At 48.2% G+C, this 19,525-nt stretch overlaps 1 protein-coding gene across 14 annotated transcripts in view; it reads right to left on the bottom strand.

The window, feature by feature from the left end:
* Positions 1 to 19,525, bottom strand: part of PALM2AKAP2 (PALM2 and AKAP2 fusion) — a 448,736-nt gene that overhangs the window by 39,202 nt on the left and 390,009 nt on the right. The window contains exon 1 of one of the 14 annotated variants that reach the window (XM_082696848.1): positions 4,158 to 4,262. The exons of the other annotated variants lie outside the window; for them this stretch is intronic. The gene's annotated coding sequence lies outside the window, so the exon portion shown is untranslated. Of the gene's footprint in view, positions 1 to 4,157; positions 4,263 to 19,525 lie in introns of those variants that run through there. 14 annotated transcript variants of the gene reach the window in all.

Here is a 19,525-nt window from a genome sequence, read left to right as displayed (position 1 = left end):
CACAGGGCATGTGTACACACGCTCTCCGCTGATCCTGGTAACGGGGCCCTTTGGCGTGCAGGAAAAGCAGAGTTTTCTACTTTCATTTTAGAACTTCAGAAGAAGAGGTTTAGAGAAACTGGAAGACTTTTCCCGAGATCACCTGACTAGAAAGTGGCACAGCCAGGATCTGAAGGCGGGATCTTCACATTCTCTCCAGATACCTCAGCAAGTGCCCTCTGTGACAGCAGGCTTCCAAACTGACTAGGGGTATTATGTTCAGAAGGGTGGGTGGTTTTTACTAAAGAGTATTTCCTTGGCTTTCTGGTCGACATTTTGCACCCGTGAACCTCTAGAAGTGATGAGAGACTCACGATCTGGCTCCAGAAGTCAGAGACCCCTCTCACCTCTTTATCCAGAACCGGACAGAGACAGACTTCCTGGAGACTAGGTTTCCTCTTCCTACCTTCTGCACTCCCCAGAGGGCCCTCCAGTTAGAAAGGAGGGTCTGGGGGCGCCTGGGTGGCTCAGTGGGTTAAGCCGCTGCCTTCGGCTCAGGTCATGATCCCAGGGTCCTGGGATCGAGTCCCGCATCGGGCTCTCTGCTCAGCAGGGAGCCTGCTTCTCTCTCTCTCTCTCTGCCTACCTCTCAGTCTACTTGTGATCTCTCTCTGTAAAATGAATAAATAAAATCTTAAAAAAAAAAAAAAAAAAAAAGAAAGGAGGGTCTGACTTCCTGCTCAGTCTGGGGGATTTTACCTTTCCCACTGGCTGGCCTCTGAAGGAGCGTCCTCTGCTTCCTCCAGCAGCAACCCAGGGGCCAAAGATTCAGATCCCACATCCCAAGCATTGCCACGGTCACCAAGCATTAGAGCTGTGACTCGTCAACAGCACAGGTGAGATTCTAGAAGACTGTTTTTAATCTGCACACAAAACACAGCGGGGTCCTGACACCTGGCGTGCTGGGTGATGGACAGCAGTGTGGTCTTTCTTCCCAGGGCACCTGGGCCTGCAGCTGGGCACGTCATGAGCAGAAAGAACTTGCAGGAGGTACTTTTTCCTTAGCGGATCTGGCTGGGCCCAGGGGGACAGCAGGAAGGTATCCTCTGCTACAGGGGCAAGCAAGAAGCTGAAGCTTCCACTGCGCTTTCAATGCTGGTTGTGTTCACAGCTTCCCCGCCGACTTCCCCATCACCCTCAGACTGTTACCCCTTGAAACCGCCTGTTACCAGCTGTGACCTCAGGGCTCCCAGCCTAAATGCACAGTGTGGCCCAAATCACTCACACCTCAGGAGCCCGCTGCCCCACCAGCTTTCTCCTCTGAATAACTCAACTTACTTCCTACTAAGGCCATGATAGTCAAATTAGAAACACGCTTCCCCAGATAATAGGTGACCTGATCCTTTAATCCAGTTATTTTTAAGTTTCACCAAAAATACAAACTCATTCTTGGCCTAGGAACAGAGGCGTGGCGATAAAATGTAACTTCCGCATAGCTGTGCAACCAGAGAACATCTCCGTTTTTTCCCTTCTTACCCTCTCTCTCATGCCTAAGTCGAGTTCTGATTACACAGGACATGACTGCTGTTCGCGGCAGAGAATTGGTTCTGTGGTCCGTGTGGTGGAAACCTCTAGAATGCTTCTTATGGGACCCCACTTCCTGGCTGTGGTTTCTGTCGCAAAGGGAAATGGAAAGAGGGGACGCATCCTGGCTAATAGATCCTGCCCAGACACCTGCAAGATGCCCCCATGAGGCTCCTAAACTTGATCCGACTTGGAGGGACTGGAATGGAGCTATGGGTTGGAGATCTGGGGCCGAGAGGTGTCACAGGGCAAGGATAAACACGCCTTGAGTACCTACATGCCGAGTGGCAAGGCCTGGGCCAGGGCCATGGTGAGGGGCAGAGGGGGTGGTCCCTGAGCTCTGAGGGGGTCCCTACTCAGTAGCAAGGAGCCTACGACCTTGGAGGGAGTGAGTTCCACCTCCCATAAAGACAGCAAAAAGCACAAGGTGGAGGACGTGCTAACTGGGAAGAAAGTCCCAGCTCTGTTCCACGGCGCAAACTGGGCTGGCTAGAAAGAGTTGAGGGAGAACGCTGAGAGCACCTGAGTTCCTCAGCAGCTGGCCTGCAGCTCTCGGCCCGAGATGGTAGGCTCGGGGGCAGGCTGGAGAACGTGCGGGGACTCTGAGGAGGCCCCTTCCACCCACCGCTGTGAGGGAACAGAGAATGGAAATATCTGAGAGCGCCCTGCTTCCTTCCGTGGTTCGGCCTCAGGCCTCTGGGCCAGGAAGCGGAGGGGAGAGGCTATCACCCCGGGCCACATTCCAGTCCCAGTCTCAGGCAGCCTTTCCTCTTCTTCCGCCCCTCGCAGAGCTTCTTCCGGCCTGGAGGACCAGGGGCCTGTGCGGACTGTGGGAAGCCAGAAGCCTCCTCACTCCCTAAGAACGACCCCTTCCTGGTTGATGGAAATAGGCCAGACTTAAAGCCCCTAAGTACTCCTGGGCAGGTGCAGGCTAAATTTAGAGCAGGCGGGCTCAGGGTTAATGCTATGACCCCTGATAAAGGGAGTGAACACGAACAACGGCTCCTGGACCTCCTGCCATGACACATTACAGCCAAGTAGGACGGGGACAGCTCTGAAAAGACGGTTCTGCTCCCACAGGCCCAGCCTTTCTTTCGGAGACCTTCCAAGGCCTCACCATCCTGCTGTTCTCTCTGGCTTCTGGTACAGATACAGGCTTGACGATGGGATGCAAATACTTCTGGAAATTCCCTTCGTTGGGAACAAACCGTGTCTTGGCTCAAGCTTCTGTTGAAGGAAAGTGGTCCGTTTATAACATAACGGAGTCTCCCCAGGACCACAGCCTGCCCTGTTAACAGCACTCCCCTTAACCCAGCTGCAAAGTCAGCGGCCAGCTCAGATGTCAGGCTACACATCTGGAAAATGTCAAGGTGTTGTTTGAGTAACACATTTAGAACTCGGGCTTTCCATGAAAGCAACTGAAGATGGGGGCGGAGGTGGGGTGGGGGGGTGGGACGCCGCAGGCAGTGGGGCTGGAGGGAGGAACGAAACTGTTTCCTTTTCTACAGCAACTGGTGAAAGGCTCGTTTCTTTCAGCTGCGTGGACAACCATTCCCTACAGGAGTGACCGAGAATGGCAGTGGAGCCTTCAGGATTGCCCTAACTGAGCAGAGAGGCTTCCTTTCTGCTCCAAGAAGGTCAGGCTTCACTTCCTCCTCCATGCAGCAGACTCCGTGCCCTGCCAAGGGCTCAGATGCTCTTCTCCCCAGCGGCCCTTTTCACCGGGAGGCGATTTTTACAGGGCAGTTCCCCACCTCCAGAATAAACCACCATTAAGGCCGCAGAGGGAACTCTGGCTGCTTGTGCAGCCAGAACTTTCTAGGGTAACTAATTCTGCTGAAAGCAAAGGCAAGGCTCACTTTAGTTCTTTGTAACTCAGCTATGTCCCTCTTGGTTTTAAAATAGTTCAGGATCTTGGGTTCTTGCCTGGCCAACCACTAATGGCAGAGAACCCAAAGCTGAGCACCACTGAGGACCCAGCACAAATCTACTATGTTGAGAAAGAGAGCCAGGAGCAAAGAGGAAACAGTGCCAGACGCTTCCGAGATTAACCCCTTGTCCACAGTTGACACTCCAAATCTGAACAGTTCTGATGAGCTTCTCCTCCTGCCCCTCCTGGCTCCTACTTGGGACAGGCACACACATTCCCAATAACGCCCCAAGTCACTCCATGAGTGTGGCGGTTCCCCCAACACGGCCCTGTTAGAGACGAAATAAAGTCCCTAGAAAACCAGTTACCAGAATCACTGGGTCACTTGCTCCTGTTCTCGACCAGGACAGACACACACGCTCTTTCTTGCAGACACACACACGCACCGTCCTCCGTGGCCCACAGAGGACCTGTGAATGTTTGCACGCGCTTCCTCTTTGCTCTCTAACTTGAAAGCGGGGAATCTGACGAGGTTTCAAAGAGAAGCAAGTCACCAGTCAGAGCTCAGCTGCCCCCTCTCCCTCCAGCAGCAAAGGACTCCCCAGCTCAGCCCTGCCGTCCCCACTCCCAGGCCCCCTCCACCAAGGCTGGCCTCCGAAAGGAACCCACTCCTTTCAGACCAGAAGGAAAAGGACAGTCAGAGAGGTCAGCAGATTCGGCTTACCCGGCCCACAGTGTGTGTCTCAAACGTCCCCAGTCAGAACTGCCTCTTTTCCCAGACAGATTCCTGCGCACTGGCTCAAGTTGGACAAATTCCTTCCGAGCCTCCTGACTGAAGACTATGATGTCACAGCTGCCCCTCCCTCTGCTCCCTAAAAGGCCATTCACACAAAGAAGGACTTTAACCTCCTTCAAAGAGGCCCGGCCCCTCCCTAGCGGCCCAGCCTGGAGGGCAGGAGCCGTCCACAGGCCTCCGGGCCCCCGCCAGGCCCTCTGAGGACCCAGGCTCTGGCTGACAGGAACCGGTTACCGGTGCCTCCTTGAAAAGTCACGGATGGGCCTTGGGCAAGCAGGGAATTAATATCCTGGTGGTGCTGAGGTGGCACAAAATCTGAAAGATCCAGGAAAATGGCTGAGCTAGAGGTAACAGATCTATGGCATGTGTGTCTATGAAGTAATAAACGCCCACATGGAAACTAAAAATTATTCATCTTCCTTCCACACAGGGGGAAAACAGTTAATATTTTATGGCATTCCACCGCAGTCTCCTATGTAGAAATATGTATTTAATAGTGTCGAGACCAGACAGTACATACGGTTTCGTAGCCAACATTTTTTTTTAACTTTGTATTATCTCACATGCACTTTTTATGTCCTCTAACGGTCTCTGAGGAATATCATTGAAAGGGTTACGGGATGTCTCAGGGAGAAGTGGGCCCACTTTCTCAGAGCTCACCAGTATCTTTTGTCACCCAACAACAGCAACCCCCCACAAAAGATCTCTACGTGCCTCAGGTAGACACGAGTATCACATACATCCCCCACTCTCTGCCACAGAATCAGACCACCCAGCACCACACGCTAAGGCTAATAAGGGAATTGATGTAGGTTCCCCTGCCCAGGTACGTTCAGAGTAGTCCCCAAATCTGCCCCCATGTCCCACCCACCTGGCCCCCCACTTTGGGCTGACCTAGGAAAAAGCTTGGCATAACTCTGGCTGGCTGACTAGAAAGTCGTAATTCAGGTCCCCGCAGGGCCACGAAGAACTCAGTCTGGAGAAGGCAGAGAGAGCAGATATCTACAAAGAACGGGGGGAGGAAGGTAAATGCCAGGCATGATCCTGCACAGCCAGAAGTTCATGGTCTGTTTGGGAGCAGTTCCTCCTGGTAGAGCAGAAGAGGAACCCAACGTTGGTAGCAGCTTGGCCCTGCGGTCTGCGGCTTGGCCAGCAAAGCGGACCTCCTGAGACCCTCCCAAGAATACAAGTCAAGGGAAGAATAATCAAAGAATAATCAAAGTAGACGGAACCCAGGCAGGCCCCCTTTGAAAAGGAAGCTAAAGGTATACCATACTTGACAACTATTTCCAACCTCTAAATGAAATTTTGAATCTGCTGCCATTTATTTAGAAATCTCCAGGGGTTTCTCAAGGGCTACCTTGGTGATACCAAGTCACTAGGGAGTGCTATGGAAACTCTGAATTTATGTACCCTTTGGAATAACTGGAATGTTCTGTAGTATAGCCAGAGGCATTTCAAGATGCTACTTAACTGTCTAAAGGAACGTGAGGTGGGGAAATCATGTCCCTCTACTTGAGAGGGACAGAGCAGGAGACAGCCTTCCATGAAGAGATGGTTTCAAGCCAAGCGGCAAGAGTGGTACCTAGGACTTTCTACATAGTCACACCTGCCCTTCTGCTTGAGGGAAGAGATTGATATATATATTAAAAAATTATTTTAAATCTTCCCTGTTCACAAAAGAGAAAACATACACGCTCTTAAAGTACTATTATCTGAGGGGCACCTGGCTGTCTCTGTTGATGGGAGTCTGTGACTTTTGATCTTGGGGCTGGGAGCTGGAGCTCCATGTTGGATGCAGAGATTATCAAAAGTACAAAGAAAGAAACTTTAAAAAATAAATAAACTAAAAAAGAAAAAAGTACTATTATTTAAGTAGTAGCTGGGTTCTTCTTTTTTTTCCCCTAAATATTTTATTTTTAAGTAATCTGTGCACCTAGCGTGGGGCTCGAACTGACAACCCCAAGATCAAGAGTCTCACACTCTACCAACTGAGCCAGCCAGGCGCTTCATCGTTAGTGGGCATGCTTCTGACTGGAGTCTGAGATGCTATGGTTCATGACCTACTTGCACATACACACACATGCTCCCTGTTATGGGTTGAAACCCAACTTCATATGCCTAAATCCAAACATACAGTACCTCAAAATGTGACCTTATCTGGAGACAGGATCTTACAGAGGTAATCAAGTTACATGGTCATTAATCCAATACTAGTGCCCTTATAAAAAGAGACTTAGACACAGAGAAACACCTAGAAGAAAGACAAAGTGAACATATAGGAAAGCAGGCAGCATCTATAAACCAAGGAGAGGGGCTTGGAAAAACCCTTCCCTACAGCCCTCAGAAGGAAGCATGGCGGGTAGCTGGTCTTTGCACTTCCGGTCTCCAGGACTGTGAGACAGTGCACTTCTGTGGTTCAAGCCGCCCAGTTTCTGGTGCTTCGTTATGGCAGCCCTAGGAAGGAACACGCATATTCACTCACACATGTGCAAAATTATGGACACTCAGGCAGGCACATTTGTGCACATGCATTTGTATACACACACACACACACACACACACACACACACACACCCCTCCCTCCAGTTGCAAAAATAGGATGGAGTTTAGGAAAACTGGTTTATACTCGGAGGCACAGGGCGAAATTCAACCAGCAAGGTCCATACAGGTGGCAAAAGCATACGCCGAGCCTCCCTGCCCTCGACGGCCGTGGCTCTCCTGTCAGGACTGAGCAGAGCTCACCGCGCACGCCTCACCGCTGCTCACCCCTCCACCTCCCCCTCCTCACGGCCTCGGAGCTTGGGGTGGTTTTCCTGAATTGATGAAAATAAATTGGACTGCCAGCTGAATGCTCCTGTGCTGTAACCCGATCTCCTGTTCAGTCTCTGAGGGTGTCTGGCGCTGGGGGAAGTGAAGCCATTTTGAAATCGGGTCCTGGTTGGCTGGGAAGCAGAGGGCAATTTGCAAGCCCCCAGCAGCCGGGGTCGGAAGGCAGTGGACGCTCTTCAGTCCACCATTCAGTAAGTATCTGCTGCACACTTACTGGGTGCCAGTCTGTGTCACACACCCTTCCTGACACAGCTTCTCTGTCCCTCCATCAACAGCAAGGTGGAGTTTCTCACTCATTCCACAGCCTGCGACGACCCAGAGTCCTCCCTAGGGTGACACGGCTGGTCAAGAACAGAGCTCTGGCTAGAATCCATGACTCCCACCCACAGAGCTCTTCCAGGCTCTGCTCTGGAAGCCACAGAGGGCAGCTCCGGGGGGAACCCAGGAAGTACGCGCAGGCTCAAAAGGGGTGGCAAATGCAAGAGACAAACAGGCGGTCTCTGAAACCGTGCACCTGCTGCTACGTGACTTTGGAAAGGCCATCTTTCTTTCCTGGGTCTCAGTTTTCTGGTCTGAGAAATGGGGCACCTAAACCAGGTGAAGTTTCAAAGTTCACTTCCTTTCTGCTTCTAATCTCTGTGGTTGTGTGAGGCCAGGGTGAGCCTTGGGCAAAAAGGAAACGTTAGGTAGTTGTGAGCCCAAAACGAGGGCAGAGCGGAGAGGAAGCAAGCCAGCAAATGGGAGCAGGAGCAGCCACTTCGGCCTTTGAAGCTGCTTGATACTTGGGCCAAGAGAGTCTGCAAGGATTCCCCGATGGAACTTGGCCGTCTTAGACATTCCCCTTGTTAGAACTTCACCCCTTGGGTTGAAGTTTATTCGGCTAAATGTAGCCATCCCATGTGTACACCTTAGTGTGACAGAATGTTCCAAAGTAGCTTTGTTGAGATCAGGAGAAACCAGATGGAAGCAGGCGATGGGGAGAGAGGCTGGCTTTAGAAAGCACAGTGAGGCCAGGCTGCTGCAAGCATTGCAAAGCAGGGAGGAGGGGAGAGACTGGCACCGGGAAGTCTCTGCAGGCTTCCCAGGACGGAAGGGAGCTGGAGGTCTGTGGCTTTTCAAACTGCTCCAAGGTCCAATGCAAGGTACACACCGAGGAGCCTGGGTCTCGGCCCCTCCAGATGTCCTTTCTAAATGGCCACGGCTGCGCTTTCCCCAGCTGCCATTCAGATGGGTCCTCCTCTGAGTCTCAGCCCCATGTGACTCCGTGCCTCAGCCTCAGCGTGGAACCAGTCCTTCAAGCTGTTTACACTTAGATGGGTATTTGATGGGAATATCAACAACTTAAACATTGCCCAAAGGAATCCTAATTTGCTTAGAAAGGCTTTAGGAGGGGCACTTGGGGGGCTCAGTCGGTTAAGCATCCAACTCTTGGTTTCAGCCCAGGTCACAAACTCCGGGTTCTGGGACTGAACTCCGCACTGGGCTCCCCACTCAGCATGGAATCTGCTTGAAATTCTCTCTCTCCTTCTGCCTCTCCCCCATCGTGGCAGGGACATGTGTTCTCTCTAACAACAACAACAAAATAGACCCAGGCTTATCTACTTGTTGGGTATTGTAATGCCTCTTACACTTCATTTTCTATCTAGACAATGAACACTAAAGCCTCTACTGAGCCATGATGAGTAAATGTGTGTCAAAATGTAGCCTGTCCCTGAGGGAGTTATGCTTTCTTGCTGTGATCCAGTATACTTGAAGGCACAGTCTCTCTCTGTCCATCTTACCATCATATAATCTTCCTTTTTCATCAAAGATAAGAAATTGGCTTGCTGTTATAGATGGACATTTTCCTTCCATGAGCTTCCTATTCCCAGAAAAGTTGTGTAACACTTTGTGAGTAACCAAATTCTTCTTGGGAAGTCAAATGTCACAGAATTCTATGAACTGTCACAGACAAGATATGTCATAGGAAAACCCCACTGAAAAATTTCTGAAGGTCTGCTCAGTCGGTAGAGAACAAAAATTGGAGGCTGACTTTATCTATTATTCTAAACAATAGTTGGTTTTTTTTTTTTTTTTCCTCCATTCAACTTAAATGTGCAGGTGAGTCCAACTGGTAACCTCCCCTGTAAGACAGACAGACTGGTGGACACACGCACACACACACAGTGAATTTAAATCTTTTTGTCTGTTTTGTTCTAGTTAAGTTTTAAAAACAGTATTTAGGAAAAAAAAAACATTTGGGGTTTAGCAAATCTGGTAATCTGGAAGCAAAAACCATCTCATCTCTTATTAATGTCAAAAATGAATGCTGAGCAGTTTAGAGATGGGCAGTAATTTGCACTGGGGTAATCCTGAACCGTGGGCCCCAGACCCAAGTGCCAATTCTGCTTCAGGATTCCTTCCCATCTGTCCCCCAGATCCTAGCCCTTGGGCAGTCAGGGGACTTAGCCAGGAGCTGAGTCCTGGAGTAGACTCACTCACCAAGCTCTTCCCTGCTCAGAGATGGGAGGTAGCACACCATCTGCCTTCACTTCCCCAGGACTAGGCTCACAAGTTTGGAGAAGGAAGGAAACCACAACAATCAAGAGGTACTTTTAAAATGAAATACCTGGGGAGCTCCAAGAAAACTCAACAAAAGCATCTACCACCTACCAAGAGGAGAAAGGTTTGGTTCTATTGAATCTGCTACATATGAATTAGAAGGGAACTGCTGGAAGGCTCTAGAAGGTTTGGACCCCTGCTCACAAAACAGGTTTCATCATCACGGTTATTCAAGTCACTATGAACTGCTATTCAGTTTTCATAAGTTTCTTCAAAAGCACAAAGCCACAAGTGAAGGTGGACTGGGCAGCAGACAGACCCCTGGTCCACTTGATTCCGGTGCTGACAGCAAGAGAGAACTCCAGGAAAAATCCAGACGGTCAGTCTGACAGTCCTGCTCTGCCAGGACTGAGTGGCAGTTCTAGATCAGGACAGGTGTTGGGGACATTGGTCTATGGAAGAAGAGCACCTTTGGAGGGCAGTCAAAGGGCAAGAAAGGCTGAAGCCAGGCCCACCTGAATTTTGGACTCCCACCTCATACCGCAAACCGATGACCCTGACAACCCAGGACTCTGAGGCTGGTACCAGAGTGGCATTTGTGATTTAAGCCAAGGTGAGCTTGTCCCGACATTGAGGACCTGACCCTGGTTCTGTCCTTTGCTTTAGCCAGAATGAAGGTGAGCCCGTGGATCACTCCCCTTGTGTTCCAGCACCGTGCTATACCAACCTACCCTGGGCCAGCTCTGCAGGACCACATTCTGGGAAAAGCTGCACTGTAGAGGCAGCCGAGGGCCAGTCACCTGCTTCCGTCCACTGCCTTTGTGGCTCTGAATACCAGGAAGGAACCTCTGCGGGAGAAGGAAAGCATGAAATTTCTCCATCCCCCTAGGGGATGCAAGAAAGCAGAAGCCAGCAGTAAGATGGGGTGCAAGAGAGCTGTACAAGAGTATTTGGCACCACACTGAGAAATGTGTTCTTTCCTTTCTCTCGATGCCAACAGAATCCGACAACTACCTCGTGTCTCATTTATGAGGAATCTCTCTGCCCGGCCACGGAATCCCAGGAGCAGAGCATTGTGGTGGAGAGCCAACAAGTTATGCTGATTATGCAAACAGGATGAAGTCGGAGAACCAGCAACCAGAAAGGGGGTTACCATTCACTTGCACAGACTCTGTTTCATCCTGCTCACTCCCCAGAGGCCCTCTTTGATCTAGTAGCTGATCGCTGCTAACCATTTTGCTGCCATGATTTTAGAGCCTTATTTTATTCTCCACTTATTTATGTGCAGTAAGGGGAACCAGTGGGAAGAACACAAGTCTTAGAGAACAGGACGTCAGGGCTTGAATTGTCTGGTGTCACACGTGGACCGCATGATGCTTACACAAAGGATTTGCTCCTCTCTTGAAGCTCAGGTCCTCATCTGTTAAATGGGTATAATTGCCGTGGTGGGTGGAACAGTGTTCCCTCCAAAACTCAAGTCTACTTGGAACCTCAGAATGTGACCTTTTTGGGAAACAGGGTCTTTGCAGATATAGTTAGTGAAAATGCTGTCCTCGTGGATTACGGTGGGCCCTCACTCCAATGGCTGGTGTCCTTATAAGAGGAAAAAACACACAGAGATATACACAAAGAAGGAAAACTCCGAATGAAGGCAGGGTGGAAACTGGAGTGATTTTAACCACCAGCCAAGGAGTGCAGAGGCTTCCTGGCAACCAAGCAGAAGCTAGGAGAAAGACATGAACCGTTCTCCCTCATAACTTCCAGAGAGAACCAGCCCAGCCCACCTGGATTTCAGACTCCTGGCCTCCTGAATACATTTCTATTGTTTTAATCCACTAATTTTGTGGTAATCTGTTACAGCAGCAATAAGAAACCAACATACCCACGTTCTAAAGCTGTTGTAAAGACTCCCTAAGAGACAGCACGTGAAGGCACCTGGCCCCGAGACAGGGACAAGGTGAGCTGGCCACATGAGGCAGTTCACCCTGGCTTTCTGTGTTGGCAGCAAGCCAACAACAGAATTTTTCAAGCTTTGTCAGAGGGGAGTGGCCCCATGGCATTTGCACTTTTTAAAATTTGCGGACCAAACATGAAGAGCAAAGGGAGAAGTGTGGAGTAAGGGCACACTCAGGCAGAGTAAGGGCACACTCAGGCAGCAACAGTACAGGCTTACCCAGTGCCCAACCGGAACGGAAGCACGGGTGGGCGCCGATGACCACCGAGGCCAGTTTGCCAAGACTGATGCTTCAGAGTCTCAGAGTTGGCGATGGATGTGCACCCTGTGAGACTGGAGATGGAAGACAGCGGCCACCAATCTTGAAGGTATTGGGTGGGGTTGATGACCAAGTGGTCATAGCTTTATAATAAGCATTGATGACCTGCTAGCCATTGCCATTAAATGATTTCAATGCACAGTCATATTTATTCCTCAAAACCAGCCTCTGAGACCAGGACACTTGACATCTCTAACCTTACAGCTAAGGAAACTGAGATCCAGAGTTTTAAGTAATTTGCCTCAAGACACGGAGCAGTAAATAGCGAGGCTTGGATTGACCCCAGGCTACCTGTCTAAGGGCAATGAACTATGACCCTGCCTCCCATAGATTTGGAATTAGAAGTTGGGACAATCTAGACTAGAGGCTTATCAAACAAGGAAGATTAGCTCTGTGATTCCTTATCTACTTTACCTCCTTCTCTAACTGGATCCTAGAACTCTTCTTTCGCATGCTTTCTGGCTTAGTCGTGTGCTAGTTTCCTTTATGGGAGATGAACATGACAGGAATGGCAAGGGTCACAATTATGAACCGGACATTACAATGTGTAGGCCCTTTACAAGGCCCTTTCCATGCATTATCTCAATAAAGCCACACAGCAATACCCTGGAATAGGTTATCATTTCTCTTTTGCAGGTGAAGACAATGAGCTCAGAGTAGAAGTATTTTGCCCAAGGACACAAAGCAAGTAAGGGACAGAGTTGAGATCCAAGCCCTGGCTTGCCCAGCTCTTCAAAGTCCACAACAAAGAAGCAGATGCTGACATCCTTTTTGTTTTCGTAAAATGTACAATGTGCCATGGCCCACCAAAAGGAAAATTCACTTAGCGCTCTTAGCTCTATCTTGGGAGGTAGTCATTTTTTTTTATTTTTTTAAGATTTATTTATTTAAGACAGAGCACACGAGCACCCAAGCAGGGGAAGGGGCAGAAGACGAGAGAGAGAGAGAGAGAGAGAGAGAGAGAGAGTCTCAGGCAGACTCCCCATCGCATGTAGGGCCCGATACGGGGCTCGATCTCACGATCCCAAGATCATGACCTGGCCCAAATCGGATGGTGGTCTTACAAGGTTGTGTTTGCCATCTGCCCTTACTTGAGATGCCTGGAGTTCTCCTCTAAAAGTTCTGGGTGAGGGACTTGCTCTTCAGCTGAATGGTTGGAATTCTCTAGATAATGTCTGGCCACTCCCAAGAATGTCTATTTGTCCTGTACACAGTTTGGACCACAATAGCAGGGAGCCCAGAGAAGCCAGTCCATTCCGGACATGGACGCCTCCCCAAACAAGAGGACAGAAGGTAGGGATCCAAGAACAGGAAATAACAGGGGCCGGGCATGCAGGTGGGGACTTGAATGGCTCAGGAATCCATCAACAAACATCTCCGGCTGTGAGATGCTGGTACCCGAAGGCTGGCTTACACCACGATGTTGATGTTGCTTTGTTGTGTTCTAAAATGCTGAATCTCCCATTTTTTTCCCCTTCGTTTTTCTGAGCACCTCCTATGCAAAATGAAGAAATAAGCCCAACCCACGCTCCCCGCATTGGTGAGGACATGCTGTACCTCAGAACCAGCACAGACGGTTAGAACGCCGGCATTTCAGGCTGGCAAAGGTTTGGCCATCAGGGGAATGGAAAAAGGAGGGGGCAAGACTTCACCTGCAAAGAGTGGGGTGCTAATGAGGGGTTTGCCAGCTCCCCACTAAGTCAGCCTCCCTCAACGTCACCGTGCAGCACCGAAACGCCCAAGATAGTGCATTCTCTCGTCCGTAACCATGGTTGAACTTGTTGTGGAAAACATTCTTTAAGATCAGATTTTGATTTCACAAGTTTGCGTTTAACAAGGTATAGGGCCAGTGAATTTCAAGTGGGATATGAACACAAAACAATATCCTAAAGGAGTAGGAGATGTTGAAAACCTTGATCCCAAATGGGCCCACATATCCAGCTTTGCCCTTGTTTTTGCAAGCCTGGATGCATCTTTGCACTGTTTAAGAATTCTGGAATTGAATGCACCACAGCCACCATGTCTGGGACCACATGACCCAGGGGCAAAGGAAGTCAGGTGTGCGGTCTGGAAAGACACACCAGCCTGTGATCTGAACCCTGGTCACCTTGATGGAGGCTTGAGATCAGCAGTGCCACTATGGTTTCCCTCCGGGTCTTCCTTCCCGCCACCAAAGTGTAGCACAGACATTTTCTGAGGGTCCGTAACTCCCTAAGTCCTGACTTGGGGCCTCTAAGAACTAAAAGAAACAAGAGATGGTCCCCAATGAGGCCTTCAGTAAAGGGCACTAAGAACTTTTTTTTTTTTTTAAAACACTCCTGAATCTGGAATTAAGGGTCTGCCACCCTTTCCAAATCTCATCTGTTTTCCTCACTGGTGCCCTCTCTCTCTCACTCAGCTTTTCTGTAGGGCCTCGGTCAAACCTGCTTCCCCATGAAGCCCCCTGGTGCAGAAACACCCCGGCAGAATGTTGCTGTCACACCTGGATGTCCTTCTCAAGGACTTAGTTATTGTAGGAAGTCCCTATGGGCAGGGTTCGACCTCACTGGTGTTGGGGAGCTGGCAATTTAGTTGGAAGAGTTATTCAACTGTCATTATCTGTCAAGGGCCACCATCCATCATGGGGGCCCTCCTTCCCACAACAGCCACTGTGTTCCTGGAGGGGTTTTAATGACCTCAAACCTGAAACATGACGTCTCTGAGATTTTTGAATTTTACTTTTTTTATAAAAATTTTATTTATTTATGTGAGAGAGAGAACAAGAGGGAGCAGGAGACGGAAGAGGGGGGAGGGTCAGAGGGAGAAGCAGACTCCCTGCTGAGCTGGGAGCCCAATGTGGGATTTGATCCCGAGACTCCAGGATCATGACCCAAGCTGGGGGCCAACGCTTAATAGACTTAGCCACTCAGGCGCCCCATTTCTTAAGTTTTAATGACATGCCACAACATTGCTGAAAATTCTCCTCTTAAATTTTAGGCTTATTTCAAAGGCTACATAGTATTAAAAAGTTCTGGTTTTTGAATCTCGTGGAAAATAAAGCCCACACTAACAGTTTCTCCCAGCGTTACAACTCTGAAATCCGTCAATACTTTACTTTTCAAAAAAGGGGGGGGGGAGAAGCAAACAATGTATGAGCACAGCTTTTATGTACTTTTTTCAATGTGGTGTTCAAAAGAAATCCAGAGGCCCCAAATGGCATCACTGGGCCAGGCCAAGTCACCAAACCAGGGCTTAATACCTAACCTAACTGCAGTTTCAATCTCCCCCAGAAATCTTAACCTGTCAATCTGGAATTTTCTGATAAGCACCAATGAGATCATCTGTCACATGGGCTCTCTCCATGCCCCCCAAAGGAAGATGTGGTCATCTACCTAACATGACCCCCCCCCCCCCCAGGCCCTCTCCCTGAGGGGAAGTGAGCTTGCCTGGAATAATCCTATCTTCTCTTTTGCTTAAAACTTTCTTGTCCCATTCTTGTCCTTCCCATAAAAGCCTTTATACACCCCCTTGGCGTTCTCCTCTGCTGGTTAGATGGGATGCTGCCCACTCCAGGAACTGTTTAATAAAGCCAATGAGATCCTTAAATTTACTCAGCCGAACTTCATTTCTTAACAGTACGGAGCAGTGGGGGGAATATATATATATATATATATATATATATATATATATATATGACATAAAAGTTGCCTTTTTTCTTTTGTCATTTTAAAAGTACATGGTGGGGGCGCCTGGGTGGCTCAGTGGGTTAAAGCCTCTGCCTTCTGATCTCAGGGTCCTGGGATCAAGCCCTGCATCAGGCTCTCTGCACAGCAGGGAGCCTGCTTCCCCCTCTCTCTCTGCCTGCCTCTCTGCCTGCTTGTGATCACTGTCAAATAAATAAATAAAAGCTTTAAAAAAATAAAATAAAAGTACATTGTGGTGGCAATAATACATTCACAATGTAGTAAATCATTCCCACTATTTCTAAAAATTTTCATCCCCCCCCCAGAAGAAACTCTGGCCTCACTAAGGGCATTAAGGATCACGAACATAATTTTGGAAACATTCTATGAGGCTGAGGAAATAGGAAATAGGAAATAGAATCTAGGTAGATGGATTACACTTTGTAGCAAACACAGGGGAAAAAAGACAAGAAGAAAATAAATTACTGACTGTAGCAGGGTGGTGGAATAACTACCCTATACTATTTTCTGTGTTTTTGACAATATATATTTTCATAGTCCCCTTTTGGTTTCCTAAACATACTAGCAAATGCAAGGCATACTAAAAAAAAAAAAAAAGTAACAGTGAAATAGCTCAATTTATGAATTACTTTCCTGGAAAGCTCTATGGAAATTAAGACTAGAGTTTGTCAATATTTTAAGGTATTTGAAAGTCAAAATAAAGAAAACTTATTCTGAAATCAGAATCTCAAATCTCAAGCACACAATTACCAGTCTGCTTCATCTGCACTGTGCTTAAACTCACAATATTGTTAATACTCTCATTAAAAAAAAAAAAACAAAAACCAAAAAAAACTCTTATAAAATAGATGCTTCTGCTCACTTTTTGTAAAGAAAATAAAAATAAAGCCCCTAGCAATTTAACAGTATTAAGACCGATTCTTGAAGGAATTCAAATGGTAACTTATTTGGAAAGGAAACTATGGTCCTCTCCATCCCAGGCTCAGGTGACCAAAGATCCAATTTCTACGGGGACTTTCAAAACAAACCAAATAACTACAATACTTCTGCGCCCTCCTTGCCCTCGGACTAGGTGGAGATTAAGCCTTTTCATAAGAACATATCCCAGATAGATAAAGTCAATCAGTGGTTAACTTGGAGATAATCCCTTCCTTGAAAAGTCTGCTTTCAGCTTAACCTTCCAGTTGGGTTAATTGATGGCTTATCTTCCATTAGGAGAGCCTTGCACATCAAAGCATTGTTTGGGAACCACACAAAGCAGACTGTGGAGAGGGAGGTTCTTTAACCCTCAGGGCTAACTGCTGGAATTGAATATTTCCTAAAGGAGATAGCAGCTTTCAGTTTCATAAACAAGCCATTTGAGGATTGACCGGCAATCCAATTTCTGGACTGTTGATGGACGTAGAGGCTTGTGCACACACACAAAGCGACGCAAGCCTTTGTCTGCCAACTCTCTCCCAACTACTCCCGGCTGCTGTTCTCTCTCTCCCCTAGTCTCCTACCTTGCTCTGCACCGGGGAAAGCACACTGGTCCTCAGTGCACCTGGAATCAGGGAGCCGGGTGCACAGGGATGGAAAAGCACTGGGATCCCGTAACCTGTCCTCTCAGTGACACGGCCCCAGCACACAACCACCTGCTCCTCTCCCCACCTTAGGAAGGCTGCAGCCTTACACGTGCCCTCGGCAATAATGCCCAGGGGGATCCTGAGGTGGTTAGAAGCATAGGCTTTCCCCCACGTCACACCCTAGAAGCTGCTCTGGGGGGTTAGAATCTTCTTATTTCTTTTTTTAGGGTTTATTTATTTATTTGGGAGAGAGAAAGAGCATACAAGCGGGAGGGGCAGAAGGAGAGAGAGAGAGAAAGAGAGAGAAAGAATCTCGAGCAGACTCTGCTGAGCACAAAGCCCGAGGCGGGGCTCGATCTCACAACCCTGAGATCACAACCAGAGCAGAAAGTAAGAGTGGGGCACTTAACCAACTGTGACACCCAGGCGCCCCAGGGTTCAAATCTTCCTGCCACACAACTGTGCACCCAGCTCTCTGGACTTCTTCGGGTCTCCTTTGTGGTCAACCCAGACTCTAGTCACAAAATCTCACCATCTGGGGGTCAGAGTTGTGACCCTGCTAAGACCTCATGTGGTTCCAAGCAGGTTTCCACGTCAGAAAAACTAAGCTGATGAACCCCAGGTTCTCCTCCTCAAGAAACCAAACCGTGTTTGTCGAAGAAGTGCTCTCCTCTGCAAAGTTACGCAGATGTAGCCCCCTGATATTTTCCAAAATGCCCAAGGCTGTTGGCGACAAGTAATAATTTGTGTAATGCTATTGGGAAAAACAAAAGTAGGGAGTTTGGCTCTCACAGAAAGACTCTGAAGGGGAAAATGAGAGCCTCACAAGTGAGAGGGTATAGTCCGTTTATAACAACCCGGGCTGCTTTGCTCTCTCAAGCAGAGGCTGCTTACGAGTCACACAAAAAGCTTTGGAATGAAAACCCCATAGACTATCTTACAAAATGAACTAGGGGGCTGAGGCAGCTTGCAGGTCTAACAGGATACTTGTAACAGAGTTCCTCCCGGATTTGCCTGCTGATAAATTTATCCCCGCCCACATGCCAAAAAAAAAAAAAAAAAAGTGTAACCAACTCTGGGAAGGAGCAACTGAACCCGGCAGGACTTGGGCACCTCATGAGCTCTGCTGATCAGCACTGAAGACTGGCGGGGTATGAAAAGGATCAAACGAGTATCAGGGATTTGAAAACATATGAATTCGTAGTCACCAGATGGACATTATTAAAAATTAACCGATTGGGACGCCTGGGTGACTCAGTCGGTTAAGCCGCTGCCTTCGGCTCAGGTCATGATCCCAAGATCCTGGGATTGAGTCCCACATCGGGCTCCTTGTCCAGCGGGGAACCTGCTTCTCTCTGCCTCTGCCTGCTACTCTGTCTGCTTGTGCTCTGTCTCTGACAAATAAATAAGTAAAATTTTAAAAAAATTAACTGATTATTTCTTCAATGACATATATATTGGATGTGTGTATATGTCGGTAATTAACCAGAGTCCCTTAAAACAACTACTCCTAAGCCTGGCTGGCTCAGCTGATAGAGGCTACAACTCTTGGTCTTGGAGTGGCAAGTTCAAGCCCCAAGTTGAGGACAGACTTTACTTAAAAAAAAAAAAAAAAAAAAAAAAGGAAAAGAAAAAAATTACTAATGTCAATGATAAAATATCCCCCAAACCGTAGGTTAAAAAGAGGCTTCCATCAAGTGTGTTGAAGTTAATTCAGTTCCCAAGTGGGACCCACAAAGCAACCAAATGTCAAGCAACAATGATAGAAACATTTAGATGCTATCCCGGGAGCCCTGGCATGGACGACTGCTATTCCCTAGGAACTACAGCGCAATCATTTCCATCACAAATTCCCTCTGTGCCCCCTCTTCTGGCATAATGAACCCACAGGCTTTACTACAAGCCGATCTCAAAAGAAGACATAGGAGATACATATTATCAAAGCTTCTGAAGCAGAGACTCTTCTGAAGACTCATCATTAAAAGGTCTACAGAGCCCTGCCTCGATTGATAGTCCAGAAGAGCTTCTAGCCTCGATCCTCTGCCATCTTTCCTTCTCCTCCTATAAACTACGGGAGCTGTGTAGGATGACACAATATTTATAACCTACGAGATAGTATTACTAACCTGAGTAAGTTTATCAATCTGTCAACTAGTACCTCAATCTGGGGATTGAGTTCTAGAGAGAAAAGAGCCAAGACAGTCTGAAGACACATGTAACACACGCAACCACACAACTCAAGACACACATCAACAGTTACCATTTTGCATTTCTGCAGCACAAAGATGATGGAATCCGCTCGGAAGATTTCAACAGGGCCTTACGAGGCCCTGGAATCACCATCATTATGTTTCACAAATAAATACACAAAGAAGCGTAATTCTGGGTTTGATATTTTAACC

The sequence above is a fragment of the Mustela nivalis genome (genome assembly GCF_964662115.1).
Source record: "Mustela nivalis genome assembly, chromosome: 13".
Classification (NCBI taxonomy): domain Eukaryota; kingdom Metazoa; phylum Chordata; class Mammalia; order Carnivora; family Mustelidae; genus Mustela; species Mustela nivalis.
This window is presented reverse-complemented; position numbering and strand designations above follow the sequence as displayed.